At 38.7% G+C, this 14,637-nt stretch overlaps 1 protein-coding gene across 1 annotated transcript in view; it reads right to left on the bottom strand.

Annotated features, from left to right (window-relative positions):
• The window catches only part of LOC121638251 (sodium/calcium exchanger 1-like), a 58,286-nt gene that overhangs the window by 2,789 nt on the left and 40,860 nt on the right, over positions 1-14,637 (bottom strand). The gene's annotated exons all lie outside the window — the stretch shown is intronic.

The following is a 14,637-nucleotide window of genomic DNA, read 5'->3' as shown; positions in this document are numbered from 1 at the left end:
AATCCCAGTATAAACCAGTGTGTAGCAGCTTTTAATCCCAGTATAAACCAGTCTGTAGCAGCTTTTAATCCCAGTATAAACCAGTCTGTAGCAGCTTTTAATCCCAGTATAAACCAGCTGTTAGCAGCTTTTTAATCCCAGTATAAACCAGTCTGTAGCAGCTTTTAATCCCAGTATAAACCAGTGTGTAGCAGCTTTTAATCCCAGTATAAACCAGCTGTGTAGCAGCTTTTAATCCCAGTATAAACCAGTCTGTAGCAGCTTTTAATCCCAGTATAAACCAGCTGTGTAGCAGCTTTTAATCCCAGTATAAACCAGTCTGTAGCAGCTTTTAATCCCAGTATAAACCAGTCTGTAGCAGCTTTTAATCCCAGTATAAACCAGTCTGTAGCAGCTTTTAATCCCAGTATAAACCAGTCTGTAACAGCTTTTAATCCCAGTATAAACCAGTCTGTAGCAGCTTTTAATCCCAGTATAAACCAGTCTGTAGCAGCTTTTAATCCCAGTATAAACCAGTCTGTAGCAGCTTTTAATCCCAGTATAAACCAGTGTGTAGCAGCTTTTAATCCCAGTATAAACCAGTCTGTAGCAGCTTTTAATCCCAGTATAAACCAGTCTGTAGCAGCTTTTAATCCCAGTATAAACCAGTCTGTAACAGCTTTTAATCCAGTATAAACCAGTCTGTAGCAGCTTTTTAATCCCAGTATAAACCAGTCTGTAGCAGCTTTTAATCCCAGTATAAACCAGTCTGTAACAGCTTTGAATCCCAGTATAAACCAGTCTGTAGCAGCTTTTAATCCCAGTATAAACCAGTCTGTAGCAGCTTTTAATCCCAGTATAAACCAGTCTGTAACAGCTTTTAATCCCAGTATAAACCAGTCTGTAGCAGCTTTTAATCCCAGTATAAACCAGTCGTGTAGCAGTTTTTAATCCCAGTATAAACCAGTCTGTTGCAGCTTTTAATCCCAGTATAAACCAGTCTGTAGCAGCTTTTAATCCCAGTATAAACCAGTCTGTTGCAGCTTTTAATCCCAGTATAAACCAGTCTGTAGCAGCTTTTAATCCCAGTATAAACCAGTGTGTAGCAGCTTTTAATCCCAGTATAAACCAGTCTGTAGCAGCTTTTAATCCCAGTATAAACCAGTGCTGTAGCAGCTTTTAATCCCAGTATAAACCAGTGTGTAGCAGCTTTTAATCCCAGTATAAACCAGTGTGTAGCAGCTTTTAATCCCAGTATAAACCAGTCTGTAACAGCTTTTAATCCCAGTATAAACCAGTGTGTAGCAGCTTTTAATCCCAGTATAAACCAGTGTGTAGCAGCTTTTAATCCCAGTATAAACCAGTCTGTAACAGCTTTTAATCCCAGTATAAACCAGTCTGTAGCAGCTTTTAATCCCAGTATAAACCAGTCTGTAACAGCTTTTAATCCCAGTATAAACCAGTCTGTAGCAGCTTTTAATCCCAGTATAAACCAGTCTGTAGCAGCTTTTAATCCCAGTATAAACCAGTCCTGTAGCAGCTTTTAATCCCAGTATAAACCAGTGTGTAGCAGCTTTTAATCCCACTATAAACCAGTGTGTAGCAGCTTTTAATCCCAGTATAAACCAGCCGGTAGCAGCTTTTAATCCCAGTATAAACCAGTCTGTAACAGCTTTTAATCCCAGTATAAACCAGTCTGTAACAGCTTTTAATCCCAGTATAAACCAGTGTGTAGCAGCTTTTAATCCCAGTATAAACCAGCCTGTTGCAGCTTTTAATCCCAGTATAAACCAGTCTATAACAGCTTTTAATCCCAGTATAAACCAGTCTGTAACAGCTTTTAATCCCAGTATAAACCAGTCTGTAACAGCTTTAAATCCCAGTATAAACCAGTCTGTAGCAGCTTTTAATCCCAGTATAAACCAGTCTGTAACAGCTTTTAATCCCAGTATAAACCAGTCTGTAGCAGCTTTTAATCCCAGTATAAACCAGTCTGTAGCAGCTTTTAATCCCAGTATAAACCAGTCTGTAACAGCTTTTAATCCCAGTATAAACCAGTCTGTAGCAGCTTTTAATCCCAGTATAAACCAGTCTGTAGCAGCTTTTAATCCCAGTATAAACCAGTCTGTAGCAGCTTTTAATCCCAGTATAAACCAGTCTGTAACAGCTTTTAATCCCAGTATAAACCAGTCTGTAACAGCTTTTAATCCCAGTATAAACCAGTCTGTAGCAGCTTTTAATCCCAGTATAAACCAGTCTGTAGCAGCTTTTAATCCCAGTATAAACCAGTCTGTAGCAGCTTTTAATCCCAGTATAAACCAGTCTGTAGCAGCTTTAATCCCAGTATAAACCAGTCTGTAGCAGCTTTTAATCCCAGTATAAACCAGTCTGTAACAGCTTTTAATCCCAGTATAAACCAGTCTGTAACAGCTTTTAATCCCAGTATAAACCAGTCTGTAGCAGCTTTTAATCCCAGTATAAACCAGTCTGTAAGCAGCTTTTAATCCCAGTATAAACCAGTCTGTAACAGCTTTTAATCCCAGTATAAACCAGTCTGTAGCAGCTTTTAATCCCAGTATAAACCAGTCTGTAACAGCTTTTAATCCCAGTATAAACCAGTCTGTAGCAGCTTTTAATCCCAGTATAAACCAGTCTGTAGCAGCTTTTAATCCCAGTATAAACCAGTCTGTAGCAGCTTTTAATCCCAGTATAAACCAGTCTGTAGCAGCTTTTAATCCCAGTATAAACCAGTCTGAAAGCAGCTTTTAATCCCAGTATAAACCAGTCTGTAACAGCTTTTAATCCCAGTATAAACCAGTCTGTAGCAGCTTTTAATCCCAGTATAAACCAGTGTGTAGCAGCTTTTAATCCCAGTATAAACCAGTCTGTAGCAGCTTTTAATCCCAGTATAAACCAGTCTGTAGCAGCTTTTAATCCCAGTATAAACCAGTCTGTAACAGCTTTTAATCCCAGTATAAACCAGTCTGTAGCAGCTTTTAATCCCAGTATAAACCAGTCTGTAGCAGCTTTTAATCCCAGTATAAACCAGTCTGTAGCAGCTTTTAATCCCAGTATAAACCAGTCTGTAGCAGCTTTTAATCCCAGTATAAACCAGTCTGTAGCAGCTTTTAATCCCAGTATAAACCAGTCTGTAGCAGCTTTTAATCCCAGTATAAACCAGTCTGTAACAGCTTTTAATCCCAGTATAAAGCAGTCTGTAGCAGCTTTTAATCCCAGTATAAACCAGTCTGTAGCAGTTTTTAATCCCAGTATAAACCAGTCTGTAGCAGCTTTTAATCCCAGTATAAACCAGTCTGTAGCAGCTTTTAATCCCAGTATAAACCAGTCTGTAACAGCTTTTAATCCCAGTATAAAACCAGTCTGTAGCAGCTTTTAATCCCAGTATAAACCAGTCTGTAGCAGTTTTTAATCCCAGTATAAACCAGCCTGTTGCAGCTTTTAATCCCAGTATAAACCAGTCTGTAGCAGCTTTTAATCCCAGTATAAACCAGTGTGTAGCAGCTTTTAATCCCAGTATAAACCAGTCTGTAGCAGCTTTTAATCCCAGTATAAACCAGTCTGTAGCAGCTTTTAATCCCAGTATAAACCAGTCTGTAGCAGCTTTTAATCCCAGTATAAACCAGTGTGTAGCAGCTTTTAATCCCAGTATAAACCAGTGTGTAGCAGTTTTTAATCCCAGTATAAACCAGTCTGTAGCAGCTTTTAATCCCAGTATAAACCAGTCTGTAGCAGCTTTTAATCCCAGTATAAACCAGTGTGTAGCAGCTTTTAATCCCAGTATAAACCAGTGTGTAGCAGCTTTTAATCCCAGTATAAACCAGTGTGTAGCAGCTTTTAATCCCAGTATAAACCAGTCTGTAGCAGCTTTTAATCCCAGTATAAACCAGTCTGTAGCAGCTTTTAATCCCAGTATAAACCAGTCTGTAGCAGCTTTTAATCCCAGTATAAACCAGTCTGTAGCAGCTTTTAATCCCAGTATAAACCAGTCTGTAGCAGCTTTTAATCCCAGTATAAACCAGTCTGTAGCAGCTTTTAATCCCAGTATAAACCAGGCTGTAGCAGCTTTTAATCCCAGTATAAACCAGTGTGTAGCAGCTTTTAATCCCAGTATAAACCAGTCTGTAGCAGCTTTTAATCCCAGTATAAACCAGTCTGTAGCAGCTTTTAATCCCAGTATAAACCAGTCTGTAGCAGCTTTTAATCCCAGTATAAACCAGTCTGTAGCAGCTTTTAATCCAGTATAAACCAGTCTGTAGCAGCTTTTAATCCCAGTATAAACCAGTCTGTAGCAGCTTTTAATCCCAGTATAAACCAGTCTGTAGCAGCTTTTAATCCCAGTATAAACCAGTCTGTAGCAGCTTTTAATCCCAGTATAAACCAGTCTGTAGCAGCTTTTAATCCCAGTATAAACCAGTCTGTAGCAGCTTTTAATCCCAGTATAAACCAGTCTGTAGCAGCTTTTAATCCCAGTATAAACCAGTCTGTAGCAGCTTTTAATCCCAGTATAAACCAGTCTGTAGCAGCTTTTAATCCCAGTATAAACCAGTCTGTAGCAGCTTTTAATCCCAGTATAAACCAGTCTGTAGCAGCTTTTAATCCCAGTATAAACCAGTCTGTAGCAGCTTTTAATCCCAGTATAAACCAGTCTGTAGCAGCTTTTAATCCCAGTATAAACCAGTCTGTAGCAGCTTTTAATCCCAGTATAAACCAGTCTGTAGCAGCTTTTAATCCCAGTATAAACCAGTCTGTAACAGCTTTTAATCCCAGTATAAACCAGTCTGTAGCAGCTTTTAATCCCAGTATAAACCAGTCTGTAGCAGCTTTTAATCCCAGTATAAACCAGTCTGTAGCAGCTTTTAATCCCAGTATAAACCAGTCTGTAAGCAGCTTTTAATCCCAGTATAAACCAGTCTGTAAGCAGCTTTTAATCCCAGTATAAACCAGTCTGTAGCAGCTTTTAATCCCAGTATAAACCAGTCTGTAGCAGCTTTTAATCCCAGTATAAACCAGTCTGTAAGCAGCTTTTAATCCCAGTATAAACCAGTCTGTAGCAGCTTTTAATCCCAGTATAAACCAGTCTGTAGCAGCTTTTAATCCCAGTATAAACCAGTCTGTAGCAGCTTTTAATCCCAGTATAAACCAGTCTGTAGCAGCTTTTAATCCCAGTATAAACCAGTCTGTAAGCAGCTTTTAATCCCAGTATAAACCAGTCTGTAGCAGCTTTTAATCCCAGTATAACCAGTCTGTAGCAGCTTTTAATCCCAGTATAAACCAGTCTGTAGCAGCTTTTTAATCCCAGTATAAACCAGTCTGTTAGCAGCTTTTAATCCCAGTATAAACCAGTTGTGTAGCAGCTTTTAATCCCAGTATAAACCAGTCTGTAGCAGCTTTTTAATCCCAGTATAACCAGCCTGTTGCAGCTTTTAATCCCAGTATAAACCAGTCTGTAGCAGCTTTTAATCCCAGTATAAACCAGTGTGTAGCAGCTTTTAATCCAGTATAAACCAGTCTGTAGCAGCTTTTAATCCCAGTATAAACCAGTCTGTAGCAGCTTTTAATCCCAGTATAAACCAGTGTGTAGCAGCTTTTAATCCCAGTATAAACCAGCCGGTAGCAGCTTTTAATCCCAGTATAAACCAGTCTGTAACAGCTTTTAATCCCAGTATAAACCAGTCTGTAACAGCTTTTAATCCCAGTATAAACCAGTCTGTAACAGCTTTTAATCCCAGTATAAACCAGTCTGTAACAGCTTTTAATCCCAGTATAAACCAGTGTGTAGCAGCTTTTAATCCCAGTATAAACCAGTCTGTAGCAGCTTTTAATCCCAGTATAAACCAGTCTGTAGCAGCTTTTAATCCCAGTATAAACCAGTCTGTAACAGCTTTTAATGCCAGTATAAACCAGTCTGTTGCAGTTTTTAATCCCAGTATAAACCAGTCTGTAGCAGCTTTTAATCCCAGTATAAACCAGTCTGTAACAGCTTTGAATCCCAGTATAAACCAGTCTGTAGCAGCTTTTAATCCCAGTATAAACCAGTCTGTAGCAGCTTTTAATCCCAGTATAAACCAGTCTGTAACAGCTTTTAATCCCAGTATAAACCAGTCTGTAGCAGCTTTTAATCCCAGTATAAACCAGTGTGTAGCAGTTTTTAATCCCAGTATAAACCAGTCTGTTGCAGCTTTTAATCCCAGTATAAACCAGTGTGTAGCAGCTTTTAATCCCAGTATAAACCAGTGTGTAGCAGCTTTTAATCCCAGTATAAACCAGCCTGTTGCAGCTTTTAATCCCAGTATAAACCAGTCTGTAACAGCTTTTAATCCCAGTATAAACCAGTGTGTAACAGCTTTTAATCCCAGTATAAACCAGTCTGTAACAGCTTTTAATCCCAGTATAAACCAGTCTGTAACAGCTTTTAATCCCAGTATAAACCAGTGTGTAGCAGCTTTTAATCCCAGTATAAACCAGTGTGTAGCAGCTTTTAATCCCAGTATAAACCAGTCTGTAACAGCTTTTAATCCCAGTATAAACCAGTGTGTAGCAGCTTTTAATCCCAGTATAAACCAGTCTGTAGCAGCTTTTAATCCCAGTATAAACCAGTCTGTAGCAGCTTTTAATCCCAGTATAAACCAGTCTGTAACAGCTTTTAATCCCAGTATAAACCAGTCTGTAGCAGCTTTTAATCCCAGTATAAACCAGTCTGTAGCAGCTTTTAATCCCAGTATAAACCAGTGTGTAGCAGTTTTTAATCCCAGTATAAACCAGTCCGTAGCAGCTTTTAATCCCAGTATAAACCAGTCTGTAGCAGCTTTTAATCCCAGTATAAACCAGTGTGTAGCAGCTTTTAATCCCAGTATAAACCAGTCTGTAGCAGCTTTTAATCCCAGTATAAACCAGTCTGTAACAGCTTTCAATCCCAGTATAAACCAGTCTGTAACAGCTTTTAATCCCAGTATAAACCAGTGTGTAGCAGCTTTTAATCCCAGTATAAACCAGTCTGTAGCAGCTTTTAATCCCAGTATAAACCAGTCTGTAACAGCTTTTAATCCCAGTATAAACCAGTCTGTAGCAGCTTTTAATCCCAGTATAAACCAGTGTGTAGCAGCTTTTAATCCCAGTATAAACCAGTCTGTAGCAGCTTTTAATCCCAGTATAAACCAGTCTGTAGCAGCTTTTAATCCCAGTATAAACCAGTCTGTAACAGCTTTTAATCCCAGTATAAACCAGTCTGTAGCAGCTTTTAATCCCAGTATAAACCAGTCTGTAGCAGCTTTCAATCCCAGTATAAACCAGTCTGTAACAGCTTTCAATCCCAGTATAAACCAGTCTGTAGCAGTTTTTAATCCCAGTATAAACCAGCCTGTTGCAGTTTTTAATCCCAGTATAAACCAGTCTGTAGCAGCTTTTAATCCCAGTATAAACCAGTCTGTAGCAGCTTTTAATCCCAGTATAAACCAGTGTGTAGCAGCTTTTAATCCCAGTATAATCCAGTCTGTAGCAGTTTTTAATCCCAGTATAAACCAGCCTGTTGCAGCTTTTAATCCCAGTATAAACCAGTGTGTAGCAGCTTTTAATCCCAGTATAAACCAGTGTGTAGCAGTTTTTAATCCCAGTATAAACCAGCCTGTTGCAGCTTTTAATCCCAGTATAAACCAGTGTGTAGCAGCTTTTAATCCCAGTATAAACCAGTATGTAGCAGCTTTTAATCCCAGTATAAACCAGCCGGTTGCAGCTTTTAATCCCAGTATAAACCAGTCTATAAAAGCTTTTAATCCCAGTATAAACCAGTCTGTAACCGCTTTTAATCCCAGTATAAACCAGTCTGTAACAGCTTTTAATCCCAGTATAAACCAGTCTGTAACAGCTTTTAATCCCAGTATAAACCAGTGTGTAGCAGCTTTTAATCCCAGTATAAACCAGTCTGTAGCAGCTTTTAATCCCAGTATAAACCAGTCTGTAGCAGCTTTTAATCCCAGTATAAACCAGTCTGTAACAGCTTTTAATGCCAGTATAAACCAGTCTGTTGCAGTTTTTAATCCCAGTATAAACCAGTCTGTAGCAGCTTTTAATCCCAGTATAAACCAGTCTGTAACAGCTTTGAATCCCAGTATAAACCAGTCTGTAACAGCTTTTAATCCCAGTATAAACCAGTCTGTAGCAGCTTTCAATCCCAGTATAAACCAGTGTGTAGCAGCTTTTAATCCCAGTATAAACCAGTATGTAGCAGCTTTTAATCCCAGTATAAACCAGCCGGTTGCAGCTTTTAATCCCAGTATAAACCAGTCTATAAAAGCTTTTAATCCCAGTATAAACCAGTCTGTAACCGCTTTTAATCCCAGTATAAACCAGTCTGTAACAGCTTTTAATCCCAGTATAAACCAGTCTGTAACAGCTTTTAATCCCAGTATAAACCAGTGTGTAGCAGCTTTTAATCCCAGTATAAACCAGTCTGTAGCAGCTTTTAATCCCAGTATAAACCAGTCTGTAGCAGCTTTTAATCCCAGTATAAACCAGTCTGTAACAGCTTTTAATGCCAGTATAAACCAGTCTGTTGCAGTTTTTAATCCCAGTATAAACCAGTCTGTAGCAGCTTTTAATCCCAGTATAAACCAGTCTGTAACAGCTTTGAATCCCAGTATAAACCAGTCTGTAGCAGCTTTTAATCCCAGTATAAACCAGTCTGTAGCAGCTTTTAATCCCAGTATAAACCAGTCTGTAACAGCTTTTAATCCCAGTATAAACCAGTCTGTAGCAGCTTTTAATCCCAGTATAAACCAGTGTGTAGCAGTTTTTAATCCCAGTATAAACCAGTCTGTTGCAGCTTTTAATCCCAGTATAAACCAGTGTGTAGCAGCTTTTAATCCCAGTATAAACCAGTGTGTAGCAGTTTTTAATCCCAGTATAAACCAGCCTGTTGCAGCTTTTAATCCCAGTATAAACCAGTCTGTAACAGCTTTTAATCCCAGTATAAACCAGTGTGTAACAGCTTTTAATCCCAGTATAAACCAGTCTGTAACAGCTTTTAATCCCAGTATAAACCAGTCTGTAACAGCTTTTAATCCCAGTATAAACCAGTGTGTAGCAGCTTTTAATCCCAGTATAAACCAGTGTGTAGCAGCTTTTAATCCCAGTATAAACCAGTCTGTAACAGCTTTTAATCCCAGTATAAACCAGTGTGTAGCAGCTTTTAATCCCAGTATAAACCAGTGTGTAGCAGCTTTTAATCCCAGTATAAACCAGTCTGTAGCAGCTTTTAATCCCAGTATAAACCAGTCTGTAACAGCTTTTAATCCCAGTATAAACCAGTCTGTAGCAGCTTTTAATCCCAGTATAAACCAGTCTGTAGCAGCTTTTAATCCCAGTATAAACCAGTGTGTAGCAGTTTTTAATCCCAGTATAAACCAGCCTGTGGCAGCTTTTAATCCCACTATAAACCAGTGTGTAGCAGCTTTTAATCCCAGTATAAACCAGTGTGTAGCAGCTTTTAATCCCAGTATAAACCAGCCTGTTGCAGTTTTTAATCCCAGTATAAACCAGTCTGTAACAGCTTTCAATCCCAGTATAAACCAGTCTGTAACAGCTTTTAATCCCAGTATAAACCAGTGTGTAGCAGCTTTTAATCCCAGTATAAACAAGTGTGTAGCAGCTTTTAATCCCAGTATAAACCAGTCTGTAACAGCTTTTAATCCCAGTATAAACCAGTGTGTAGCAGCTTTTAATCCCAGTATAAACCAGTGTGTAGCAGCTTTTAATCCCAGTATAAACCAGTCTGTAGCAGCTTTTAATCCCAGTATAAACCAGTCTGTAGCAGCTTTTAATCCCAGTATAAACCAGTCTGTAACAGCTTTTAATCCCAGTATAAACCAGTCTGTAGCAGCTTTTAATCCCAGTATAAACCAGTCTGTAGCAGCTTTCAATCCCAGTATAAACCAGTCTGTAACAGCTTTCAATCCCAGTATAAACCAGTCTGTAACAGTTTTTAATCCCAGTATAAACCAGCCTGTTGCAGTTTTTAATCCCAGTATAAACCAGTCTGTAGCAGCTTTTAATCCCAGTATAAACCAGTCTGTAGCAGCTTTTAATCCCAGTATAAACCAGTGTGTAGCAGCTTTTAATCCCAGTATAATCCAGTCTGTAGCAGTTTTTAATCCCAGTATAAACCAGCCTGTTGCAGCTTTTAATCCCAGTATAAACCAGTGTGTAGCAGCTTTTAATCCCAGTATAAACCAGTGTGTAGCAGTTTTTAATCCCAGTATAAACCAGCCTGTTGCAGCTTTTAATCCCAGTATAAACCAGTGTGTAGCAGCTTTTAATCCCAGTATAAACCAGTATGTAGCAGCTTTTAATCCCAGTATAAACCAGCCGGTTGCAGCTTTTAATCCCAGTATAAACCAGTCTATAAAAGCTTTTAATCCCAGTATAAACCAGTCTGTAACCGCTTTTAATCCCAGTATAAACCAGTCTGTAACAGTTTTTAATCCCAGTATAAACCAGTCTGTAACAGCTTTTAATCCCAGTATAAACCAGTGTGTAGCAGCTTTTAATCCCAGTATAAACCAGTCTGTAGCAGCTTTTAATCCCAGTATAAACCAGTCTGTAGCAGCTTTTAATCCCAGTATAAACCAGTCTGTAACAGCTTTTAATGCCAGTATAAACCAGTCTGTTGCAGTTTTTAATCCCAGTATAAACCAGTCTGTAGCAGCTTTTAATCCCAGTATAAACCAGTCTGTAACAGCTTTGAATCCCAGTATAAACCAGTCTGTAGCAGCTTTTAATCCCAGTATAAACCAGTCTGTAACAGCTTTTAATCCCAGTATAAACCAGTCTGTAGCAGCTTTTAATCCCAGTATAAACCAGTGTGTAGCAGTTTTTAATCCCAGTATAAACCAGTCTGTTGCAGCTTTTAATCCCAGTATAAACCAGTGTGTAGCAGCTTTTAATCCCAGTATAAACCAGTGTGTAGCAGTTTTTAATCCCAGTATAAACCAGCCTGTTGCAGCTTTTAATCCCAGTATAAACCAGTCTGTAACAGCTTTTAATCCCAGTATAAACCAGTGTGTAACAGCTTTTAATCCCAGTATAAACCAGTCTGTAACAGCTTTTAATCCCAGTATAAACCAGTCTGTAACAGCTTTTAATCCCAGTATAAACCAGTGTGTAGCAGCTTTTAATCCCAGTATAAACCAGTGTGTAGCAGCTTTTAATCCCAGTATAAACCAGTCTGTAACAGCTTTTAATCCCAGTATAAACCAGTGTGTAGCAGCTTTTAATCCCAGTATAAACCAGTGTGTAGCAGCTTTTAATCCCAGTATAAACCAGTCTGTAGCAGCTTTTAATCCCAGTATAAACCAGTCTGTAACAGCTTTTAATCCCAGTATAAACCAGTCTGTAGCAGCTTTTAATCCCAGTATAAACCAGTCTGTAGCAGCTTTTAATCCCAGTATAAACCAGTGTGTAGCAGTTTTTAATCCCAGTATAAACCAGCCTGTTGCAGCTTTTAATCCCACTATAAACCAGTGTGTAGCAGCTTTTAATCCCAGTATAAACCAGTGTGTAGCAGCTTTTAATCCCAGTATAAACCAGCCTGTTGCAGTTTTTAATCCCAGTATAAACCAGTCTGTAACAGCTTTCAATCCCAGTATAAACCAGTCTGTAACAGCTTTTAATCCTAGTATAAACCAGTGTGTAGCAGCATTTAATCCCAGTATAAACAAGTGTGTAGCAGCTTTTAATCCCAGTATAAACTAGTCTGTAACAGCTTTTAATCCCAGTATAAACCAGTCTGTAGCAGCTTTTAATCCCAGTATAAACCAGTGTGTAGCAGTTTTTAATCCCAGTATAAACCAGCCTGTTGCAGCTTTTAATCCCAGTATAAACCAGTGTGTAGCAGTTTTTAATCCCAGTATAAACCAGTCTGCAACAGCTTTTAATCCCAGTATAAACCAGTCTGTAACAGCTTTTAATCCCAGTATAAACCAGTGTGTAGCAGTTTTTAATCCCAGTATAAACCAGCCTGTTGCAGTTTTTAATCCCAGTATAAACCAGTCTGTAGCAGCTTTTAATCCCAGTATAAACCAGTCTGTAGCAGCTTTTAATCCCAGTATAAACCAGTGTGTAGCAGCTTTTAATCCCAGTATAATCCAGTCTGTAGCAGTTTTTAATCCCAGTATAAACCAGCCTGTTGCAGCTTTTAATCCCAGTATAAACCAGTGTGTAGCAGCTTTTAATCCCAGTATAAACCAGTGTGTAGCAGTTTTTAATCCCAGTATAAACCAGCCTGTTGCAGCTTTTAATCCCAGTATAAACCAGTGTGTAGCAGCTTTTAATCCCAGTATAAACCAGTGTGTAGCAGCTTTTAATCCCAGTATAAACCAGCCGGTTGCAGCTTTTAATCCCAGTATAAACCAGTCTATAAAAGCTTTTAATCCCAGTATAAACCAGTCTGTAACCGCTTTTAATCCCAGTATAAACCAGTCTGTAACAGCTTTTAATCCCAGTATAAACCAGTCTGTAACAGCTTTTAATCCCAGTATAAACCAGTGTGTAGCAGCTTTTAATCCCAGTATAAACCAGTCTGTAGCAGCTTTTAATCCCAGTATAAACCAGTCTGTAGCAGCTTTTAATCCCAGTATAAACCAGTCTGTAACAGCTTTTAATGCCAGTATAAACCAGTCTGTAACAGCTTTTAATCCCAGTATAAACCAGTGTGTAGCAGCTTTTAATCCCAGTATAAACCAGTGTGTAGCAGCTTTTAATCCCAGTATAAACCAGTCTGTAACAGCTTTTAATCCCAGTATAAACCAGTGTGTAGCAGCTTTTAATCCCAGTATAAACCAGTGTGTAGCAGCTTTTAATCCCAGTATAAACCAGTCTGTAACAGCTTTTAATCCCAGTATAAACCAGTCTGTAGCAGCTTTTAATCCCAGTATAAACCAGTCTGTAACAGCTTTTAATCCCAGTATAAACCAGTCTGTAGCAGCTTTTAATCCCAGTATAAACCAGTGTGTAGCAGTTTTTAATCCCAGTATAAACCAGCCTGTTGCAGCTTTTAATCCCACTATAAACCAGTGTGTAGCAGCTTTTAATCCCACTATAAACCAGTGTGTAGCAGCTTTTAATCCCAGTATAAACCAGCCTGTTGCAGCTTTTAATCCCAGTATAAACCAGTCTGTAACAGCTTTTAATCCCAGTATAAACCAGTGTGTAGCAGCTTTTAATCCCAGTATAAACCAGCCTGTTGCAGCTTTTAATCCCAGTATAAACCAGTCTATAAAAGCTTTTAATCCCAGTATAAACCAGTCTGTAGCAGCTTTTAATCCCATTATGAACCAGTCTGTAACAGCTTTTAATCCCAGTATAAACCAGTCTGTAGCAGGTTTTAATCCCAGTATAAACCAGTCTGTAGCAGCTTTTAATCCCAGTATAAACCAGTCCGTTGCAGTTTTTAATCTCAGTATAAACCAGTGTGTAGCAGCTTTTAATCTCAGTATAAACCAGTCTGTAACAGCTTTTAATCCCAGTATAAACCAGTGTGTAGCAGCTTTTAATCCCAGTATAAACCAGTGTGTAACAGCTTTTAATCCCAGTATAAACCAGTCTGTAGCAGCTTTTAATCCCAGTATAAACCAGTGTGTAGCAGCTTTTAATCCCAGTATAAACCAGTGTGTAACAGCTTTTAATCCCAGTATAAACCAGTCTGTAGCAGCTTTTAATCCCAGTATAAACCAGTGTGTAGCAGCTTTTAATCCCAGTATAAACCAGTCTGTAGCAGCTTTTAATCCCAGTATAAACCAGTCTGTAACAGCTTTTAATCCCAGTATAAACCAGTCTGTAACATCTTTGAATCCCAGTATAAACCAGTCTGTAGCAGCTTTTAATCCCAGTATAAACCAGTCTGTAGCAGCTTTTAATCCCAGTATAAACCAGTCTGTAACAGCTTTTAATCCCAGTATAAACCAGTCTGTAGCAGCTTTTAATCCCAGTGTAAACCAGTCTGTAGCAGCTTTTAATCCCAGTATAAACCAGTCTGTAACAGCTTTTAATCCCAGTATAAACCAGTCTGTAGCAGCTTTTAATCCCAGTATAAACCAGTCTGTAGCAGCTTTTTATCCCAGTATAAACCAGTCTGTAGCAGCTTTAAATCCCAGTATAAACCAGTCTATAGCAGCTTTTAATCCCAGTATAAACCAGTCTGTAACAGCTTTTAATCCCAGTATAAACCAGCCCGTTGCAGTTTTTAATCCCAGTATAAACCAGTCTGTAGCAGCTTTTTATCCCAGTATAAACCAGTCTGTAGCAGCTTTAAATCCCAGTATAAACCAGTCTATAGCAGCTTTTAATCCCAGTATAAACCAGTCTGTAACAGCTTTTAATCCCAGTATAAACCAGTCTGTAGCAGCTTTTAATCCCAGTATAAACCAGTGTGTAGCAGCTTTAAATCCCAGTATAAACCAGTCTATAGCAGCTTTTAATCCCAGTATAAACCAGCCCGTTGCAGTTTTTAATCCCAGTATAAACCAGTCTGTAGCAGCTTTCAATCCCAGTATAAACCAGTCTGTAACAGCTTTTAATCCCAGTATAAACCAGCCCGTTGCAGTTTTTAATCCCAGTATAAACCAGTCTGTAGCAGCTTTCAATCCC

This window comes from Melanotaenia boesemani, chromosome 4 (genome assembly GCF_017639745.1).
Source record: "Melanotaenia boesemani isolate fMelBoe1 chromosome 4, fMelBoe1.pri, whole genome shotgun sequence".
Lineage (NCBI taxonomy): Eukaryota > Metazoa > Chordata > Actinopteri > Atheriniformes > Melanotaeniidae > Melanotaenia > Melanotaenia boesemani.
The sequence above is the reverse complement of the archived record's forward strand: the minus strand, read 5'-3'. Positions and strand labels throughout refer to the sequence as shown.